The sequence below is a fragment of the Nicotiana attenuata genome, chromosome 1, assembly GCF_001879085.1.
Source record: "Nicotiana attenuata strain UT chromosome 1, NIATTr2, whole genome shotgun sequence".
In the NCBI taxonomy this organism is placed as follows: Eukaryota; Viridiplantae; Streptophyta; class Magnoliopsida; order Solanales; family Solanaceae; genus Nicotiana; species Nicotiana attenuata.
The window spans coordinates 27,847,164-27,865,780 of NC_031989.1; positions in this window are offsets into that span (position 1 = coordinate 27,847,164).

Below are 18,617 nucleotides of genomic sequence, written 5' to 3' on the forward strand. Positions count from 1 at the left end.
CCATATCAGTATAGCCATCTTCACGGAATAAACCAGTCATTCTTTGATGTTTGTTCTCAACATGCTGACAATCAAACACCGTGAAACTTGCTCAATAATGCTGCCTCAAATCACGATACCTCTGTGTAATACCTGGACGAATAGAATACCATAACTATGAGCCTCTTCAAGGATCATCTTCGTTGAATCATCAACACTAGGAATGCAAAATCGACCCGAAAGTTGCAACACACCATCCACATTAAGGACCACCTCCTTAGCACTACTTTGCAGACCATGTCCCCGAGGACAAGCAAATAGAAACCATCATATTGACAATCCTTAATGCACTCAAACAAGGATGACTATGCAACAACACAAGCAAGAACTCTACTAGTCTCAGAAATACCCAATCTCACAATCTATCAACTAAAGCATGAATACCCATAGTCCAATACCCCTCTTTCGCTAGAACAAATGCCAAACTCCAAATCACGAACGGGGTAATCCATCTCATGTGGTTGCGACTGCCGCTAGCATAAGCAATCACACTACCATTCTGCATCAACACCACATCAAGACCAATGCATGAATCATCATAATACATTGTATAAGGTCCCAAACCCGTGGGCAACACCAAAACTAGGGCTACCATAGGCAGAAACTCATCTGCAAAGTGACAATAGTAGTGTGACCTCATAATATGGAAACAAACATCCTGCACCATATCTGTTCATCATCATATCTCGCTGGTACCTAACTGACACCGAGTACTCAACATCGTGCACCTATGAATGCGACAGAACTGAAGATATAGGCGTCAAGCGGAGAAAAGTTGCACAATATGGAATCAATAAAGGGAAAGTTCCTAAACTCCTATAGCTTCTCAAAGATAAGTACAGACGTCTCTGTACTGATCCGCAAGACTCTACTAGAACTGATAATGAATTGTGAAACCTATATAAACCTAGTGATCTGATATCAACTTGTCACAATCAAAAATTTCACCGGAGCAGTGATGGAGCCTAACATTACTAGCTACACAAGCTAACAACAGATATGCGAAAATAAACTTTCACAAAGATTAGAAATAGTCTCAAAATTGGAATAATATAAATAACTAAAGTTATAATGTCAATACAAATGAATCCACGCCAAAATCTGGTGTCACCGAGTACACGAGCACTATAGATTACTAGCTCAAAGTTTAAACAAAAGACAATACTGTCCAAAAGACTAAATAGTAATAACAATAGACAAAAGAGGGGACTTCAAAGCCTACGAAACTGCAGTGCTACCAATAAATCACCAAGCAAATTCGGATATACAGCTCGCTAGCAATTGAAAGTACAAGAGGGAGGGGTGAATTGTTGTATTTTTCTTTTTACGACTAAGTACTTGACTAGTTTAACAATTAGTCGACTAAAAATAGATGTGAGATAAATGATAAAGATAGAATGTAAAATGCAGAAATTAAATGACACCAAGTATTTTTATGCTGATTCAGATTCAATGTGAATCATACTCCAATCCCCTTGGGTTGCAAGAGGGTTCTCTCTTCAACGCTCCTTGAAAACTTTGTACAAGTGAGTTGATGTTATCAAGAACACCAACTGTCTTTTAGTTCTAAGTACACTCTTTCTAATTTCGATACAATGCCTCAACAATATTTTTCTCTCTTTATTCTCTCTACTATTACACGATAAATCACACTTAGATTACAATGCTTGCTTAGAGTAGAACAAAGAGCGTGAATTTGGTTCGATCAAAGTATGTGTGTTCTCTTGGTCGTCCCCCTGTATATACACCTCGAGGGAACTGCTTTGATTCTTGATTGTGGTAAATCTTGAGAGATTACAAGCCCAAAAGAATTGATACTTGGAATAAATCGTAAGATGATTCTTTCCAAGAATAAGTGTGGAGCTTTGTTGATTTGTGTCTTGACTGGCAAACTTGATAGAACCTTCCATTGTTAGTGAATACTTATTTCAACGAACAAACTTTATTTATCCTTTGATTTCAGAATTCAACAACATCCCTTCAATGAGCGGATTTTCAATGCTTTGATAGATATGTCCAGCGGATTCTTAGCAATTTTGATCTCCTTTGATTTTGTTCCTTCCCTTCTTATCCTCCTTCGTATGGGCTATTTGATCTTTGGAGATCTTTTTCTTCCTTTCCTTTGCTCCTTCCTTTCTTGTCTTCCTTCGCATAGGTTGATAAATATTTGAAAATCTTACTTGTCCTTTCCTTAGCTCCTACAGTGTACCTACAAGTAGAGATATGTTATTTTTTATCATTAAAACCTGGATCTAATAATCTCCCCCCTTTTTATGATGACAAAATAATAAGGTAAAACTAGTTTACTTTCCTGTCCATATTAGTCAACTCTTCTTCTGTTGTAGTCGACTCCCCCTGAACTGGACAACTTTTCCTATATGAGCATGTGTTCTTATAAGTCGGCTCCCCATCAAATAGGCAGCCATAAAATAAAAAATTGTACTTGCAATCTTATTCTCCCCCTTTGGCATCAACAAAAAGGCATCATATGTGAAAGAATATGTCCAAGCAAGCAATAGCTAATAGCTAAAGTAATTGTCTTAATAGTACAACCCCATGATTGGATGGTAAGTCCAAAAACAAACACACAAAATATTGTCTTAAACATCCATCCACCAACAGATTTAACGACACAGAAAATAAGTGAAAGTGTTGCAGATAGCCTCCTTGAGATGATCAAAGCTAGCATTTACTATGACTAAAATATCCCATTGATCATGTCATTCACTTCCTTGAAAGTTTTTACTTTGTTCTCTGTTGTCTAGAGGATTTGGACTCTTATCTTGGATACATCAGAGCATGTCTCCTTTGATATGTCATGAATATATCCAATTGTTGTTTGAGTGGAGACTCGTAGATCTTTGATGATGGACAACTTTTTGTTGATGACAGTTAGCTTTTCCACAAGATAAGGGTCAGAAACACTAGGATGAGAAATAGAGGCCTTGGCTTTGAAGTCAATCAGAGCAGTCTTGGCTTCACCTTCTTGATTCTTTATCCAAGTGCCTTTCATATCAACGTTTCCCATGCTATCAAAGGCTTTGGAGTTGTAAGACTTAGTGATAGTGAGACAGGGATAGTTATGGAGATGTTGTGGGTTTCGAGAAGGTGGTTAATGACCACTCCATAGGGAAGACTTATGGGGTCATCGGCAATATCAATCATGAAATTGATGACCCGGGAGGACAATTTAACTTTTTGCTTGGTCAGGAGGCAACAAAAAAGGAAATATCCCATTGAGAGAAGTTTGAGAATGATCATGTATGAGGAAGATGAGTGGTTGCCACAATGTGTGTGAGAATATGAGTTTAGAAACATACATCACTAGGGCTTAATTGACTAGGAAGGGAATCAGCGGGTGACTCAGCTATACACCTTTTTGCTTGATCAAAAGAAATTTTAAAATCTTCAGGCCATGTATTCGTAACATTGAAAATCCAGAACACTTACAGTGAAAAATAGAATCAAACGAGACACAGTCCAAAACAAAGCGCTTACTAAGAACTAGATATTCTCTCAGGTTTTGAGGAATGAAGATTTGCATAGAACATTTTGACAATAGATTCATATACCTTTGGAGGAGGCAAAGAAAGAAAGTTTTCCAACCTTGAAAGTCGAAGATTTTCTTCACCTTGCTGTTTAAGCTTTCCATGTCACTCAGATCAGTGACCCTGCCATGGGCTATAGGTTTGTCCTTGAATGAGATGAAGGCGTCTTTGTTCGGGGTGTCCCAGAAGTTATGTCAGAGTCTACAGAGCTTGTGAGATCTTCCTTAAGCTTCTTTGGAGTGAGCAACTCAAGATTATCTTCCATCGGACGCTTACCTAGGGCTTTTTCGTTTAGACTACGCGCATCATCGGGGAGTTCTGCTTGTAAAGAGTCAAACTCTTTTGAGTGGTCTAACCCTAGATTGATCGTTTCTGGCGGTTGTGATGAAGGTTTTGATTTAGAGCGAGTGATTTCTCAAGTAAAGGCAAAGGGGTTTTTGGTACTTTTTGCCATTGTTGAGATGAAGAGAATGATTTGGTCAGATAAAAACAATGTGAGAGAAAGAGGATAGAGAAGGGGACCAAAAAGAGAGTGAGTTTGACGGTTGAGTGCAAAAAAGGAAAAGGCGTCACTGAGGCGACGTAAAAATTGATTTTCCTTTTGAAAAGTTGTGAAAAGGTGTGAAAGAGGGAAAACTGGAGGCACATTATTAATAGTACTTACACACAAAAGGAAACATGCAGATAATGTGGTAGTGAAAATAATTAATGTCACATAGGTCCTAATTTTTGGTACTAAGTGAAACAATGCCAGGAGGGTCCCGTAAAGCATAAAATCTGTCTTCAAGAAGGGGTTTTGTGAAAATGTCAGCCAATTTATCATTAGTGCCAACAAAAATTAATTATATATCTGCTCTAAGAACATGATCTCTAATAAAATGATGCTTGATATCTATATGCTTAGCCCTAGAATGATGCACATGATTCTTCGAGAGATGTATAACACTAGAATTATCAGAAAAAATTTGAATAGGTTTAAAAGATAATTCATAGTCACCCAAATGGTGGGACATCCAAGGCAGTTGAGCACAACATTGTCCAAATGGAAGTGTATTCTGCCTCAGTTGTGGACAAAGACTATCCTTGTTTTTTTGCTATTCCTGGAAGTTAATGATTTTACCAGCAATTGACAAAACCCACTAGAGTTTTTCCAATTTTCTTTGTCACCTGCAAGATCAGTATCTGAAAATCTTTCAAGTTGAAAATTGTTAGAACGTGGATACCATAGTCCATAAGAGGTAGCTCCGATAAGATAGCGAATTATTCACTTTATTATGATTAAGTGAGACTCCTTAGGAGCTGACTGAAACCTGACACATTTACACACACTGAACATGATAACTAGTCGACTAGCAGTTAAGTGTAGCAGTAATCCAATCATCCCACGATACTTGGTTTTATCCATTGATTTTCCTTTATCATCTTTATCAAGAGTGGGTGATGGACTCATAGGCGTTCAAAGTGCTTTGACATTGCTCATACCGAATTTTTGAATCAATTCCTTGGTATACTCCGTCTGACAAATGAATGTGCCTTTTTCTGATTGTTATATTTGTAGTCCAAGAAAGAATGTGAGTTCTCCCATCATACTCATTTCAAACTCACTCTGCATGAGGTTTGAGAAATCCTTGCACAAGATAGAGTTAGTACTACAAACTACAATGTCATCGACATAAATCTAAATAATGAGATAATTTGCAGATGATTTTTTGATAAATAATATAATATCTACTTTACCTCTGGTAAATCCATGATCAGTTAGAGAAGAGCTCAGTCTCTCATATCAAGCTCAAGGAGCTTTCTTAAGTCCGTACAGGGATTTAGTCAACTTACACACATGGTAAGAAAATTGTGAATTTTCAAAACTAGGAGGTTTCTTTACATATACCTCCTCATCAATGAAACCGTTTTAAAAAAGCACTTTTAACGTCTATTTAAAATAGTTTGAAACCTTTCAAATATGTATATGCAAGTAATATACGAATTGATTCTAATTGAGCTACCAGAGCGAATGTTTTATCATAGTCGACTCTTTTATGTTGTGAATAGCCTTGAGAAACTAGTCTGGTGTTGTTTCTAACTACCTTTCCATCTTTATTCAGCTTGTTTCTGAATACCCATTTGGTTCCAATGATTGCACTATTTTCTTGCTTAGGCACCAATTTCCATACTTTATTCTCATCAAATTGATCAAGTTCATCTTGCATGGCTTGTACCCAGCTGGCGTCCTTTGAGGCTTTATCAACCTTTTTCGGTTCGATTTGAGATATGAGTGCAATGTTAGCCTCTTGTTTTTGGGGCTCCCCTGGTTTTCATTCCATCATTTGGATTTCCTATGATGAACTTTTGCGGATATTACGGTTCACTTCTCCATTCATTTGGTCTTGTTCTAGCTTGCTGAGTAGTCGACTCCTTTTGGGTTCAACATGATCGCTGACAGGTTCATTAGTTGACCTGTCAGTTGATTTCTTTGATTCCTGAGATTCATTTGTCTTCGATACATCTTGGTTAATATCTTCATCACATGCAATGATTCCTTTCTCGGCCATAGAGTTATTATCATCGAAGATAACATGAACTGATTCCTCTACACACAATGTATGTTCATTATAAACACTAAATGACCTATTGTTATTAGAATATCCAAGAAATATACCTTCGGCGCTTCTTGGAGCGAGCGTACCAAGATTGTCCTTACCATTGTTGTGAATGAAACATTTGCTTTCGAAGGGATAAAAGTAGCCTATGTTTGGCATTTTGCCTATCCACAGTTTATATGCAGTCTTCATCAAAATAGGCCGTATGAGACATCTGTTAAAGATATGATGATGTGCTAACTGCCTCTGCCCAAAAGTGATTTGGCGGAGAATGTTCCAACATTGTTATTCTAGCAGGGTTCTGTTTTTGCATTCAACCACTCTATTCCGTTGAGGTGATCTGGGAGCTGAGAAGTTGTAAGTGTATCCTTGTTCCTTGCAAAATTCTTCAAATGATCTGGTCTTGAATTCTCTTCAATTATCTCTTTGTATAGTTGAAATGAGATACCCTTTTTCTCTTTCAGTTCTTTTGGGCTTCATCTTTGTTAGATAAGAATATTACCCATGCAAAACATGAATAATCATCAATAATGACAAATTCATATTGTTTTCCTCCAGTTCTAGCAGTTCTAGTAGGCACATATAAATCCATATGCAGTAGCTATAGAGGCTTGGTTGTGGAGACGACATATTTGAGTTTGAAATAATTTCTAAATTTTTTCCAAGTTGACATGCATAACATACATGATTCCTAGAGAAATTTAGTTTAGGAAGGCCAATGACTAGGTCATGTCTAGAAAGTTTTTCAACCAGGTGCATGCTTGTATGGACAAGTTTCTTATGCCAAAGCAAGGGTTCATCAGATATGGATGCTAGACAGATGTGGCCATCTAAGTTTCCAATGCATTCTAGAATGTAAACATTTCCATACCTCTTTCTTGGTAGAATAATTTTACCTGACACATCTTCGATATCACAACCTATTTTCTTGAATTTGACTTCATATCCGGAGTTAGATAATTGACTTATGCCCATTAGGTTATAGTTTAGTCCATCCACAAGATAGACTCCTGTAATATCGCAGTTGTTGTTGAATGAAACTATGTCGGTGAAAACAATTTTACCTTTTGAATCATCACCAACTCTTGACATTTCCCCCATTTATTTTTTAAACTTGTTTAAATAGATTCTTGTCACCTGTCATGTGACAGGTTCACGCACTATCAAGATAGCATTTCCCTTTTTGATTTTCCTGTGGTGTTCCTGCAAAATAAAATTATTGCCTTCGTTTAGGTACCCAAGCTTGCTTGGGTACTTTTTGGTTAGTTCTAGTAATATCAAGACTGTTTTTAGGCTTCCATATCCATCTTGAAATATTTGAGTTACGAAATCTACAAAAAGAATTACTTATGGCCAGTTCCATTACAATAGTGACATAGAGAATTTTTCATTTGATCTACTGGTGGTGTCAGTTTTAGTAGTTCCATCTCCAATAGTTCTTTTTTAAGTTTACCTATAAATCACTTGGTTTGACCTAACAGAGTTGTGACTGGTGGATTTTTTCATGTCATTGAGTTGCAATTTGAATTCCTGAACTTCTTCTAGAAGCACATCTCTTTCGATATCACAAACTTCAAGTTTAAGTTTCCAATCATTTTTCCCAATTCAACCTATTTAATTCATTTAGAATCTTTTGAGACTCTTTCAGGGTGGATCGAGAATATCTTGTAACTCATTGCATCTATCACATTCATAGGGACTTAACTCGCTAGATTCACCACGTGCCATGAAGAAATTTTCTGTTCTTTCCTTGTTGTCGTCATTAGATACATCTTCATCTATCCAGCAACCTGAGACACAGATTAGCAATTTTTTCATGCTCTGATCTATCTTCAACACTCCAACTTACAAAATATTTGTTTTTGTTAAATCCGCTAGAAGCTTTTCTTTTGAGATCTGGACATTCTGCTTGTATATGATCATATTTTCCACATTCATAACATATTCAATCGTTCCTTTCTTGTTCATTGTAGTGTTTTGAGGTTTTTCTAGAGGACATTCTTCCCTTTTTGGTATTCCTGTATCTTCTCATTAGTCCATTCATTATTTTGGAAACCATGGCTATCTTTTCTTCTAGAGCATCAACTTCGTTGTCATTTTCATCTTCAAATTCTTCAATCGAGGTTCTGAAAGCGACTGTTTTCTTTTTTTCTTCTTGCCCTCATTTTTTGAGATGTGTTTTCTCAAAGGCAATAAGATCTCCTCGTAGTTCATCATATGACATTTTGTCTATATCTTGAGATTCAAGTGCAACAAAAAAATTTGCCAAGTGGTTGGTAGAATTCTTATAATTTTCCGAACTTGCTCACCATATGAATATGGTCTTCCAAAGGCTTTTAGATCTTCAATAATTTTATAGAATCGAGCAAATATTTCCTTAATGGATTCACCTTTTTTCCTTTGAAAAAGTTCGTAGTCATGTATCATCAGATTTATCCTTGTTTCCTTGACTTTGCTCATCCCTTCATAAGTAACTTCCAGCTTATCCCACATTTCTTTAGCTGTATCACAACTTGAGATCTTCTCATATTCTTCTCTGCTTATCGCATTGCATAGAAGATTTCATGCCTTGGCATTAACTTGTGTTATTGCCATTTGCTCATCAGAGTATTCATCTATATCGATGGGGTCGGTGAATGTTTGTCCATCTATTTTCTTGTAGGACTTTGCTACTGGAATTGGATAATCTCCCTTTTTGATTACACCCCAAACTTTGACATCATATGATTTCGCATATATTTCCATGTGAACCTTCCAACGTAAGAAATGTTGTCCAATGAAGTATGGAGGCCTTGCCTGCGAGGTCCTTTCTTGAAATAAAGCTCAGATGATAACTTGATTTGACATGATATTTTCTCACTAGCTGTTAAGCAAAATGAAAATGTGAGACCTGCTCTAATACCAATTGAAAGTACAAGAGGAGGGGCGAATTATTATATTTTTCTTTTTATGCCTAAATGGTTGGCTAGTTTACCAATTAGTCGACTAGAAATAGATGCGAGGGAAATTTAAAAAACTGAATGTAAAATGCGAAAATTAAATGACACCGGGTATTTTTATACTAGTTCGAATTCAATGTGAATCCTACTCGAGTCCCCTTGGGTTGCAAGAGGGTTCTCTCTTCGAAGCTCCTTGAAAACTTCGCACAAGTAAGTTGATGTTATCAAGAACACCAAATGCTTTTTAGTTCTAAGTACGCTCTTTGTATTTTTGATACAATGCCTCACCAATATTTTTCTCTCTTTCTTCTCTCTACTAGTTACATAGTAAATCACATTCAAATTATAATGCTTGCTTAAAGAAGAACAAAGAGCACGAAATTAGTTCGATCAAAGTATGTGTAATCTCTTGGTCATCTCACGATATATATATACCTCGAGGATCTGCTTTGATTTTTGATTATGGCAGATCTTGAGAGGTTGCAATCCCAAAGGAATTGATCCATGAAATGAATCGTAAGATGATTCTTTCCAACAATAAGTGTGGACCTTCCGTTGATTTATGTCTTGACCTGCGGACTTGATGTAACCTTCCACTAGTGAGCGAATCCTTATTTCATTTAACAACCTTTATTTTATCCTTTGATTTCAGAATTCAACAACCTTCCTTCAATGAGCGGATCTTCAGTGCTTCGATATATATGTCGAGCGGATTCTTAGCAATCTTGATCTCCACTGATTTTGGTCCTTCTTTTCGTATCCTCCTTCCGCATGGGCTGTCAGATCTTTGGAGATCTTTTTCTTCCTTTCTTTTGCTCCTCCTTTCTTATCTTCCTTCGCATAGGTTGATAGATATTTGACAATCTTACTCGCCCTTTACTTTGCTTCTGGAGTGTACCTGCAAGTAGAGATATGTTATTTTTCATCATTAAAACTTGGATCTAATAGAAACCACTATCACCAATACCTGGATCTGCACACGTAGTGCACAGTGTAGTATGCATACAATCACCATCATGTACTCAATAAGTGTCACAACTCAAACTGATGGGCTGCGACGGGCACCCGGTGCCCATACTCAACAGAGTACCAATGTAATGTACCTTCCTCATTACATCAACATGGGTAAATGGGTCACAAGGGCCGCATTAGGTAACATGAATAAAACATGAGAGAACACTCTACATAAAATGACTCAACCCGATATACCGACTTATACATATGATGTACGGGCCTATAAGGCCAAAATAATCACTCGTACACTTAACATAGGCCGACAAGGCCATACAATCTTTCATATACATGACATATGTCTAACAGCCTCTAAGAGTAAATAAACATCATAAGGTCGGGATAGGGCCCCGACATACCAATCAATACATGTCTAAATCATACTAACTAAATAAGCAACTCCGGAGCAAATGGAGCGCACCAACATCTTCCGCTGAGCTGATAGCCTACTTGGAGGACTCTCAACCTGTCTATCGGGACCTGCGGGCATGAAACACAGCATCCCCAGGCAAAAAGGACGTCAGTACAAATAATGTACCGAGCATGTAAGGAATGAAAATCAGTAAACAATACACATGAGAGAAAAATGTAGCTCTATAAATTAATTAATATTATAATATCATGCATATGCGTATAAATGTCATACCATGCATGGGTATATGCGTTCATAACATCATCAAGCCTCTAAGGGCATCCCATGATATCATCTCGGCCACTGTGGGCAAATCATCAACGTATACCAGCTGATCAGGTGGTGGTGCATATATAACGCTGTAACCTTTTCCCATATATATATATATATATATATATATATATATATATATATATATATATATATATATATACATACGCGTATGTAATGCCATCTAGTCATGGGTCAATGTACATGTATAAATGAATGCAATGCATGAGAAGTACGTCAATAAAATCTCTCGGAACGTTAAAAGACCAGTATGCCTTTGATTAATATCATGAAATAAACTTTATCAACTTACGTATTTTCTGAGACCCATGAATAGATGATAGAACAATATGACACATGGGGAATCAAGAACATAAGCATCTCTAGCATTTCTATGGATAGAGCCATGCTCGTTTTGTTTCTATCGTATGGCTCATGCCAAAAGGAAAGAAGGGATAGCCTTAACATACCTGAGTCGATTCTCTTAACAATCCTTCTAACACACGTCTTTTGTGATAAAACACGTAACGGCAGATCGAAGTAGGGAAAATCCATACGATATTATTGAGAAGGATTGCACCGTACTCCTTAAAATTGCAAAATATCACGCTATATAGTATAAAATAGACTTCGTATGAAGTGTTTTGAAACCACTACATTGCTATTGCAATTCAAGAACCTTGCTGAAGCTTTCCTTCCTAATTTAGTATATGAGAGCAAAGTATTTTGGGTGAATTAGAAGGGTTATCTCGATCCTTTAGGTGTAAGTGTCACTAGGATGACTAAGCTTTGGCCTAAAGGCTCCTAACATGACACCTTGTTTTGTGATCTAAGAGTCACTTATTTGAGTAAATCTTGCTGCCACGTTGGTTCATCCAACTTTATCCACCAAACCTTATCCACAAATTTCCAGTTACATGTTAATTTTCCATTAACCAATTATCCACATAATTAAGAATTATCTCAAATTGTTTAAAATACTACTCACTTTTAATACTCTTTATACACCTTACTATCATGGCCATGTGGTACCTTGTATGGCACTAGTCCATAAATACCGGGTATTTTAGCTCGGGCCGTATATTATCCCAAAATGTCAAACTTCGACGAAATTCATTTTCTTCGATGTTCTTACTCTCTCACCTTCACGAATTTACTCATCACTTGTTTGAAATAACATAATGCTTATAATCTCCAAATAATCTCATTCCCAAACTTACGTCGATTAACTTACAACGAAACTTTAACATACGAAAATACGGGATGTAATATCTCATTTCCAAGCTTTCATCAATTTACTTATGGCGTACTTTTACGTACGAAAATATGGGGTGTAACACCATTCCCCCCTTTGGAACATTCGTCCTCGAATGTTGACTGATGCACTTATCGTTCTCATAACCTATTGCTCTTGCGAATACCTTAATACTCTTCTTGCCATTTAGGCAACTGTTCTTTGAATAAACCAAAGGCTAGGGCATTCCCCCCTTTAGGCCTCTTTCTCACACCACGACTTGTATTCAGAATCCTTCCAATCTCGTAACTGTTGCTACCTTTTGTCATGCAGCCTGTATGACTCTAACCTTGTTAGTGTGCCTATGCGACTCTTCTCTCCTCTTTCCTCCATCTTTTAGCCAATCTCATACAAAATTATGATAAGTTGTCCGTCTTGGCGTCATTTAATTTACTACTTCTAAGTAAGCCATACTATACCTTTAACTCTTACTTCGATTTATTGTTACTGAGGTCTGTTACCAAACTCCAAGTTACTCTTGTTGCTTATCCTATATATATAAATCTAAGTCCTTAATGCTTCTTTGTTATTGTTCGTCTTAAGAATCTGAAATGATTAGACTCCTCCACCTGGGGTGATACCATGCTTCCATAACCGTATTTCATAGCATCCCAATGTGATTCACCTTACGTGGGTATTTTAATCTTGTATAATTCATGAAATCCCTATTTTTTTCTTCAAATCGTTACTCCATCGAAGGCCAAAACATCATCCTTTATCTATCACAATAAAACCTTTATTCTACTAACAAGACCGCATTCCATCTCTTCTAAGTGCTTCTAGTCTTAGACTCCTTTGAGTTAATTCAGGCTATACTGAACTTTCTGTAACTTAAAGAAACCCTTAGCTCTTTTGTTTTCATGGGCTCAATCCCGAGGACTTATCCATTCTCGTCACCTTCTCCCTTGCCTTTCGTTATCCTTACTCATGTCTTCCTAAAACCTTGTCGCCTTACCATACTATAGCTTGCGATCTACACATTTCTATTTATATTACTCACAACCTTCCTTCAACTTGCTTGCACCATAGATTTCCTTATGTTATTCGAGAACATCAAGTGAGGCATCACATTGTCTCAAACTCTTCTTTACTCTCTTAACTAGAACTCTCGATTTAGAAACCATAGGCTGGAAGGTATGCCACTAACGACGATGCTATCATTCATGGATACTGAATCCCCACGCTTCTAGACTTTTATCTGAATTATACACTATTCACAACCTTCTGCATTTGAGTATCATGTACGATGTCCACCTTTACCTTACTTATATTAAAATCTCGCATGATATCTTCTATCTCTTTCATAACCTCACTTCCACATAGGTACGATTCACATCACAACTTAAAGTTCTATTATAATACTACAATCCGGTGGGAGCTTCATACTGACTTCTTATGAGGCTGTTACTCTTCTAACTGGCTTTATCGTAGAGCCGTTATAGACTATGGTTGTAGTACTATCTCTTTTGGACCTCTACTACTAAGGGTGACCCTGCAATGTTCTCAATCACGATGTCCATAGTTTCCAGGGTCCAATAATCAAACTCCTGATTTACTTGTGTGATGTAATTCTATAGTTTCCTCTTTCCTCTGATCAACCTTTATGTAGGATTATTCTATCTTCCGATCTGCGGCTCATGGTGTTAGTTATTACTTTAGCCCTTCAAAGGCGCTATGGAATATCCATGATTCAATCTTCTAACGATTCGATCCTTTGTCTATTACCTGGGCTGAATTCTTTCATTTAACTTATACCAGAATCTTCTACGGCTGTATGATTATCAACATATATGCTGCATGGTAATACTCCAAACTCTCAAGTGCGTTCATAACGTAACTAACTCTGGATTATCGATCGAATAATTCCTTCTGTTACTTCTCAACTTTCTTTAAACGTAAGCTATTACTTTTACTGGTATTTTTGACTCCTTGTTGTGTGCTTACTTAGCTTATCTTAGTTCCCACGCATGCCAAAATTTTTTGCAACTCATATGGTCTCGAATATTACTTTTGGTTTCATCTCCCGCTCATTAGCCACGATGTGTGCCACTTTCTTATGGAGCGCATGCAATGTTGTTGTGAGACTGTTATTAGAAGACCATTCCCTCTTTGGGTCACTGAGCTTAGGTTGAAGCCTTCTTCCTTACTTCCTCAGCTAGTCTTTCATTGTGGTACTTAGGGAAGACCTCTGACTTTTAAAGCTGCGAGCTTATTACGAATATTTTGATGTCCTTCCTTGCCTATAATTATCCATAGTTACTTACTTCCACGTCATTGTGCTTGTACGGTTGCTTCTGAACTGATATTTTGACTGTCTTTCCAGTGGCACTCTCTTTTATTCCCGTAACACTCATACGGTATCTTTAACTACCCCAACTCCTATCTGAATATTTCTCAAGGTTATGATGTCATATTTGCGGGACTGAATTCCCCATGTTGGGGTTCATTCTGTTTGTCTTGCACGATCTATTGATTTGTCTGTATCCTCTTGTCTAGCCATAGCTAGGCTCTTCCTGAATACTAACTACGCGTTGGCCCATTCCCGTATCAATATTCCGCGTAATCTTTCTTGGGTTATTTCCTTTGTCATAACTTACCTCTCGCATTGGTTCCTTATTTATCAATAACACCTCGGGCCGGGACCCTTACTTTTCTGCTTCACGTTGTGTCTGCATAATGTTCTGAAATTGTAGCATAATTGTAGGCTTTGAATAAGTGCAATCTCATCCCTTTTTTATTTTTGCGCATTCTTCCTTTACCATTCCGTAATTACCATAACCACTTAATTCTGACTTAATGCCACATCACTCCATATTCCCCCATTTTGGGGAGTACAGAGATTTAGTGCTTCGATGATCTACTTATAGATGGTTTAATCTCCTCATTTTTGGCATCTTTTCACATCATCGATGACCCTTACTCGCCTTGCGGTAACCTTCTGGACCAAGGATAACAAATTTCCTTAGTCGCAAGGATGTAACTGGCACATATAGTCGCATAAGCTTAACTTTGCTTACCTTTCTTGCTTTAGGAAAGCGTCTTCCTAAATAACCTTTAAAGGTTATCCTTCTGATATCCATTCTACTATCACCAGAATGCAATCTCTGAAATTCTCATGATGCCGACTATTATCAAATCACTCAGTCCTTAATTCATGCTTAGTTTATCTTGTTCATCAGCCCATACTGGTTCCTATTACTCTGGGGTTTAACTTTTCCTTCTGGTAGTCTCGTTGGAGTCACAAACTTATTTATTGAAATGAGGATATGACTTTATGGCCTATACTCTTTTGTTGTCTCAAGGCCTATCACCTCTTGTCTTTTCCTTTACTTGAATATAGATTCTGTAATACTGTCATCTTTTTGATCTACCGTTGTCATCCATGTATCACATCTTACTCATAATGCTTCATTAACTCTCTTCTTATTTCCCGCTAACATTTATATCTATTACTTTATTCCAAAAACTTGAATAAGACATTCTTTTGCTTTTAGCTCCCCTTGCTCCACCTACTGGCTCTTCGGGTTGCCTAATATTCTTTGTCTACTAGAGTGCACCATATGGGTGTCTCACAAGGAGATCTATTAGCACATTCACAATATCCTTCGGAATGTCAGCTAATGCTAACAATCCATCTACCATTTTGGGTTACTTTAACCCCAGCTGGATCCTGATATCCCGTCCTTCTCTTAAACTATATCTGTTGGCTCCCATGGAGCATAACTAAGATGGGTGTGACTAATTGTACATACCTCTGTTACTGTCGAAGGTAACTCAAAATGCTTATATCTCTTTTCCTGAATTGTAGATAATGATCATCTTCACAAACTGGGTACCTCGTTTCCTTCTTCACCTTGCTTCTTTTACTTGTTGAAACTTGTATTTATCTTCTGAATCTCTTATTGCGTTTCACCATATTGATCGATAGATATTCTTGCCTTAAGGCTCCTTATCAAAAAGTTTACACATCTTAGTATGCACATGGTCTACTGAAGAACTTACATTTACACACCATAAGCATGATGCAAAATCGAGTTCCCCTGCCTCAACTCTTTCACAGCTACATGAAAACTCTTACCAATCGTCTTTCTATATGTAGGCATCGTCGTATTATGAATAAGATAGAGTTTAGGAAATTAAGTTCTTACAACTGAGCTCTACCACACGATCTAGAGTAAGAAGAAAGAGTGACAGTCCTAAATGCCCTGTAACATCCTGCTTATAAGTGTGGTGCACCACACACCCATAAAAAAGACTCTACTAGACACGTCTTGTAGACTCCCTAGGACAGAACTGCACTGATACCACTTTTGCCACGACCCAAACTGATCGGCCGTGACGGGTACCCGGTTCCCTTACTCAACCGAGTACCAACGTAACATATCTTCCTTATTACATCAACATGGGTAAATTAAGGGCCAGAAGGGTCGCATGAGGCAACAAGAATAAAACATGAGAGAACACTCGACATAAGACGACTCAACCTGATATACTAACCTATACATATGACGTACGGGCCTATAAGGCCAAAATAATCACTCGTACACTGAACATAGGCCGACAAGGCTATACAATCTTTAATATAGATGACATATGTCTACAAGCCTCTAAGAGTACATAAACGTCATAAAGCCGGGACAGGGCCCCGACATACCAATCAATACATGTCTAAATCATACTAACCAAATAAGCAACTCTGGAGCAAATAGAGCGCACCAACATCTTCCGCTAAGATGATATCCTACTTGGAGGACTCTCAACCTGTCAATCAGGACCTGCGGGCATGAAACACAGTGTCCCCAAGAAAAAAGTGACGTCAGTACAAATAATGTACCAAGCATGTGAAGAATGAAAATCAGTAAACAATAAACATGAGAGAAACATGTAGCTCTGTAAATTATTTAATATTATGATGTCATGCATGTGCGTATAAATGTCATACCATGCATAGGTATATGCGTTCATAACATCACCAAGCCTCTGAGGGCATCACATGATATCATCTCGGCCACTGTGGGCAAATCATCAACGTATACCAGCTGATCAGGTGGTGGTGTGTATATAACGTCGTAACCTTTTCCCATATCCCATATACATATATATACATATATATACGCGTATATAATGCCATCTGGTCTTGGGTCAATGTACATGTATAAATGAATGCAATGCATGAGAAGTACATCAATAAATCTCTCGGAACGTCATAAGACCATTATGCCTTTGATTAATATCATGAAATAAACTTTATCAACTTACGTATTTTTTGAAACCCATGAACAGATGATAGAACAATTTGACACATTTGGAATCAAGAACATAAGCATCTCTAGCATTTCTATGAATAGAGTCATGCTCGTTTCGTTTGTATCGTATGGATCATGCCAAAAGGAAAGAAGGGATAGCCTTAACATACCTGAGCCGATTCTCTTGACAATCCTTCTAACATACGTCTTTTGTGATAAAACATGTAACGGCGGATCGAAGTAGGGAAAATCCGTACGATATTCTTGAGAAAGATTGCACCGTACTCCTTAAAATTACAAAATCTCACACTACATAGTATAAAATGGACTTCGTATGAAGTGTTTTGAAACCACTACGTTGCTATTGCAACCAAGAACCTTGCTGAAGCTTTCCTTCTTAATTTAGTATATGAGAGCAAAGTATTTTGGGTGAATTAGAAGGGTTATCTCAATCCTTTAGGTGTGTGTCCCACTAGGATGACTAAGCTTTGGCCTAAAGGCTCCTAACATGACACCTTGTTTTGTGATCTAAGAGTCACTTATTTGAGTAAATCTTGCTGCCATGTTGGTTCATCAAACTTTATCCACAAATTTCCAATTACATGTTAATTTTTCATTAAAAATTAATAATTAACCAATTATCCACATAATTAAGAATTATCTCAAATTACTTAAAATACTACTCACTTTTAATACTCTTTATACACCTTACTATCATGGCCATGTGGTACCTTATATGTCACTAGTCCATAAATACCGGGTATTTTAGCTCGGGCCGTATTTTATCCAAAAATATCAAACTTCGATGAAATTCATTTTCTTCGATGTGCTTACCCTCTCAGCTTCACGAATTTACTCATCACTTGTTTGAAATAGCATAATGCTTATAATCTCAAAATAATCTCATTCCCGAACTTACGTCGATTAACTTACGACAAAACTTTAACGTACGAAAATGCAGGACGTAATATCTCATTTCCGAGCTTTCATCAATTTACTTATGACGTACTTTTACGTACGAAAATATGGGGTGTAACAATAAGTAGCAAGCCTAACCACAGAGAAAGTAGTGGCAAGGTTAGCAAAGTACGATGCTCACTTTCCACATCCAATAACAACAATAATAATATACAGGGGAAAAGCAACTCAAATAATAACAGGTTCAACTCTAATACAATAGGAGGAGAAGTAGGCATGCTTTTCACGAATATTAGTCAAGGAATCACCTTTTTACAGAAATAACTTAGATGGAGATTTGTCA